General features: G+C 35.5%; 1 long non-coding RNA gene across 1 annotated transcript; it reads left to right on the top strand.

Moving 5' to 3' along the window:
* Positions 1 to 3197: 3197 nt before the first annotated feature.
* Positions 3198 to 5022, top strand: LOC126609775 (uncharacterized). Its single transcript, XR_007618272.1, has 2 exons — positions 3198 to 4501; positions 4584 to 5022. It is a non-coding gene; the product is annotated as an uncharacterized LOC126609775 (long non-coding RNA).
* The last annotated feature ends 262 nt before the right edge of the window (positions 5023 to 5284 follow it).

The following is a 5284-nucleotide window of genomic DNA, read 5'->3' on the forward strand; positions in this document are numbered from 1 at the left end:
CAGGCAAATCACACTTAGTTTCTTGTGTCGTTGCCACTCCAAACAACCCATTGGATGCAAATGAGTCTATAAAGTGAAGCTAAAACCTGATGGGACAATAGAGAGGTACAAAACACAGCTGGTTGCGAAGGATTATAGCTAGATATAAGGGGTTGATTACAGGGAAACCTTTGCCCTCATGGCCAAATTGACCACTATCTGTGTGCTTCTTAGTGTGGTAGCCTTGCGAGGATGGCACTTGCATCAACTAGACGTCAACAATGCCTTTTTACATGGTGACCTAGACGAGGAAGTTTACATGATCTTGCCTCCTGGATTCGGATGAAAGGGGGAGACTCGAGTATGTAAATTAAACAAATCCCTATACGGTCTAAAACAAGCTTCGTGGCAATGGTTTCTTAAACTATCCAATGCACTCAAGGCTGCTGGGTTTCACTAGTCATGGTCTAACTACTCACCGTTTGTCCGCCGTCATCAAGGTAATTTTATCGCCTTTTTGGTTTATGTTGATGATGTAATACTAGCAGGCAATAATTTGCAAGAAATCGAAGAGACCAAGTAGTTCCTTTCCAAACGTTTTAAACTGAAGGACTTGGGTAAGCTCAAATATTTCTTAGGGATAGAGGTTGCACGATCAAAACATGGGATCTTTCTATGCCAATAGAAATATGCATTAGACATATTGGATGATGTTGGGTTCTTAGGTGCCAAACCTTCACGATTTTTGGTTGATCAAAACATCTCTCTAACACAAACGGAAAAGAAGCTACTCAGTGATGCATCTCCATACAAACGGCTTGTAGGTAGACTAATCTACCTAACCATAACAAGGCCTGACCTAGCCTATGTGGTTCATATGTTAAGTCAATTCATGGAAAAACCTCGACAACCACACCTTAAGGCAGCATATAAGGTCCTTAAATACATCAAAAATGCACCTAAGCAAGGTATCCTCCTGCCTTCTATGGGCACATTACAATTGAAGGCATTTTGCGATGCCGACTGGGCTAGATGCAAGGATACCAGAAGGTCGATAACAGATTATTATGTTCTTCTTGGTCAAGCATCGATTTCCTGGAAAACAAAGAAACAAACTACCGTATCTCGCTCCAATGCAGAGGTTGAATATCGTTCTATGGCCACTACATGTTGCGAGATTACATGGTTGAAGAATATCTTGAACGATATGAGGGTGAGTCACCCACAACCAGTCATGTCGTTTTGTGAAAATCAAGCGGCACTACATATTGCTTCGAATCCCATATTTCATGAACGCACAAAGCATATAGAGATCGATTATCACCTAGTAACAGAGAAAGTCCGAGGAGGGATGATATGTGCAGCTTACATACGAACAATTGATAAGGTAATTGACATATTCACAAAGCCATTGAGTTGGACATAGTTTGAGACATTACTCAGCAAGTTGGGTGTCAATAACATACACTCCCACTTGAGGGGGAGTGCTAAGGAAGTTATCTCAGATTGGTTATGTCAATATTGTAATTTGATATATAGTTATTCGCTTACTTATTTAGTCTGATTTCCCTTGTTTATAGGCATTAGTATAGGATTATGATTGTATAGCCTCCTTATATATTTGTAACCCTCGAAATCTGCGTGGTTTCTTCTGCTATATCTCTTTAGCTAGTTATCTGCAATATACGTGCACGCCATACATTTCTTAATTTTTTCGCTATATTACCAACTAGCTATTAGCGTATTTTTCCTGCTATCAACTTACGTGCACATTTCTACTTTTCGTTTTCTCCATATATAGTTGCACAAGTATTTTGTTGTCTTCAAACTAGCACATTTCTGGGTTTTGTGCTTTCATGACTCTCCATACTTGCTCCTACATCTTTCTTACTACACAATTAAGCATACAATTGAGTTTCATTAATTACTGGCTTAAGTGGTTGAACAATAGAGAAAGTTTGATTTGGACATACTACGTCACCATGGCCATCAATTGTTAACTGGTTCTTTATCCATGACATTGACAAAATAACAAATGAATTTTTTTTTTCATTTTTTTATTAGCATTCTGCTTATTGTTTGATACACTCCATATAAAAATTAATTATTCCAACTTATTTAGCCTAAGACGTATTTAAGCCATATTATTATAACTAATTCATTGTGTAGCTTAGCTCAATCCCTCATTCATTAGTGTAAATAATATCGTTGTATTACAACCAAATGACTTATATATCTCAATATAAAATGATAACTTAAGCCCCACAAAACTTACAAAAATAAAATTATATTTATAAACGCAACCCAAATTATGTTCAATGTATCTTATTTTTCTTCAAGCTCTACTTCTTGTTACATAGTTGTCTAGTCAATGCTGACCCAACGGAAAAATGCAATTACCAAATCTGCATTTTGAAAGCCAACCAATTCGACACCTTCAACACAAATAAATCATGGCAACCGACATCTTTGATTGAATCATGTCTACCCAACAACATTTAAGTGACGTTGGCGACTTGGCATAGTTCATACATCAATACTAAAACCCCTAATTAACAGAAACCCCCAAATTGAACACTAGACGCAAACCTAGGTTTACAGAAAAATCTAAGAATTATTTAGGCTAATGATATGGAAATTGAATAGAAATGGGAAGAAAATTTCGTTTCTCTTGTGATGAGATGTTTCATATTCATGTTTGGGATTATTCATCCGTATTCGTTAGATGTTTGATTAGTGTTCCTGTATTTACTTAATACTCGTATTGACTAGTTCTTTATAACTAGTTTTTATTATAGTACATGACAATGACTAATTGATAAAGTCATGTGTTTGGTTAGTACTAGTGTTTATGCATTTACTTAATACACAAATTATTTAATAGTTATATGTACTTAAATAGGATATATTCTTTGTTTTTTGGTTGCATACTTAATTGTTAGATGTTAAATATATTAAATAAATGTCACTTAGTATTACGGTTTAGTGATATTTCTCTTCACTTGTAAATGAGAGATCTTAGGTTCGATTCTCGCCAAAGGCGAATTTGAACCATATTATTGCTAGCTCATTGTGAGGCTAAGTTCACCCCCTCTCCTTAGTGTGTGTGTGTGTGTGTATATATATATATTAGATAAATGTGTGTACCATAGTTAGTCCCATATTGTTGTCTCTCTATTTCCAAAGAAAACAAAAGGTTGAAACGAAGAGGTGGAAATATGATGAGGGACCATTTGCACCAAATCTTTTTTCATTTTGGTTGTATTCTTTTTGTTTATTTTCCGAGTATAGTTTGACTTTAACAAAAAAAAATACAAGTTGTCTTTTTGGTTTTTTCCACCATAAGACCAACTCCACCCCTTAGAGTAAAACCTATAATTTCCTTTATATTCCCCCTCCCAATCCTTTCCAACCCTAGTTCTAATTTGAAGTTAGAAGCTAAAACCGGAAAAAAATACCAGATTCCGGCCAAGAAATAGCCCAAAGAAATGTGTGGGGTCCACCAGTGAGAGTGGAAATGGGCGCTTGAATGCCAGACGCAAAGGTCGGACGCTCACATGGGAGCAACGCGCCAAGGGCAGGCAACGGCATGGCCCAACCCACATGGGCATGTCAGCCACTTGCGTCAGCAAGTAACAACTACTTTTTTTATCGAACAGCTTGAATCAATTGGGCCTTTGGATCAATTTTTTTTTTCAGTTTTATATTTATATATTTATTGAATCCAACAACTACTTTTTTTACCCAGTTTCCGACGAGTTTTTCAGTTTTGCCACTGACCAGTTACCTTTCAAGCTATTTTCCGGCAACCATTGGGCTTCCAACAGGTATATCTTGTTCTACACTTTCCTATCTTTATTTTGATATATTATGGGTTGAATTTGGTTCAGAAACGATTGAGTTACGAAGCTTTGAAAATTGCCCAAACTTCCGGCCAAGAGCTCTGGGACACTTAACGGAGGTTTTAACGGAATGAACATAATAATGGATGGTGGATAAACTCAGGGACCATTTCTACTGATTTTCAATCTCAGGGACCAAAGTGATGTGTTATGCAAATCTCAAGGACTATTTTAGCTAAAAGCCTAAAAAAAATTATTTAACTCAAAATTCATCTAAAAACTCTATAAATACCTATGTATTTATTCAAACATTCACACAAAACTCACTTTTCTCCTACAATTCTTCCAATTTTCTTTCTACCATTTCTTTGCATTTTCAAAATTTTCAAGGTGGCAAAAGATCATATTAGAGGTCGTAATTGGACCTTTAAGGAAGATGTTGCTTTATGCTTGGCATCAGTTTCTATTAGCGAAGATAGTGCCGTTAGCACAAATCAAAATAAAAAGGTTTTGTGGGGTAAATCATTGATAAGTTCAATGAAAACTCCAACGCTGGCCGAATGGAAGGTGGTGGCGTTTACGATCAGTGGAAGGTTATCAACAAAGCGTGCACTTTATGGAAGAGAAGCTTGAAGAGAGCCGTGGTTGACATGGCTAGTGGAAGGAGTGCCACAGAAGTTGTGAGTTTCTTTGTTGAAATTTTATTTATCATGTACATAATATTATTTTGCAACTAATTGTTTTTATGTATTTCTTGCATAGGGTGACAAAGCAATGACAATTTACAAGATAAGAACTACACCAAAAAAATCAAGCTTTTAAGTTGCATCATGCTTGGAACATTCTCAAGGATTGTCCGAGGTAGGGAATTGATGCGGACCAACAATGGAGAAAATTATTTGGTAGTGAAGCTGCACAGACAAATTATGTCAATATTAGCTTTAGGTGGCGGATATTAGAAACATCATATCGGATAAATTATATTCGACACATCATTTAATTAGTGGCGGATATTAGAAAAATCCTGTCGGTTATATCCGACATAAATTCCTAGCGGATATTTATTGGCGGATATCAAAAATATCTTGTCGATTATATCTGACACTATTTTTTAATCCTTTTTTTTTTAATATTTTTGACAGACTCTGATGGTTTTTAAGTTAATGGTAGCGGTTATAACCGACAAAATTTGACTATTTTATTATTTTACTTTCTGGCGGTTATTATTTTAGTATTATGGCGGTTATAACCGACAGAAATAAAAATTTTATTATTTTAAAATATTATATTGATTATAAATAAATAAATAAACACATTTTTAAAATAATTTTTTTTTTCACTCATGACTCTATAGTCTAATGAACCCAATTCCCACAAGCCATAAACTTTATGAGAGAATAATAACAACATACTACAATCTGAAGCTCTACCATTTTTGTAATAAGGATTATGCTCCTCTCATA

This window comes from Malus sylvestris, chromosome 17 (assembly GCF_916048215.2).
Source record: "Malus sylvestris chromosome 17, drMalSylv7.2, whole genome shotgun sequence".
Taxonomy (NCBI): Eukaryota; Viridiplantae; Streptophyta; class Magnoliopsida; order Rosales; family Rosaceae; genus Malus; species Malus sylvestris.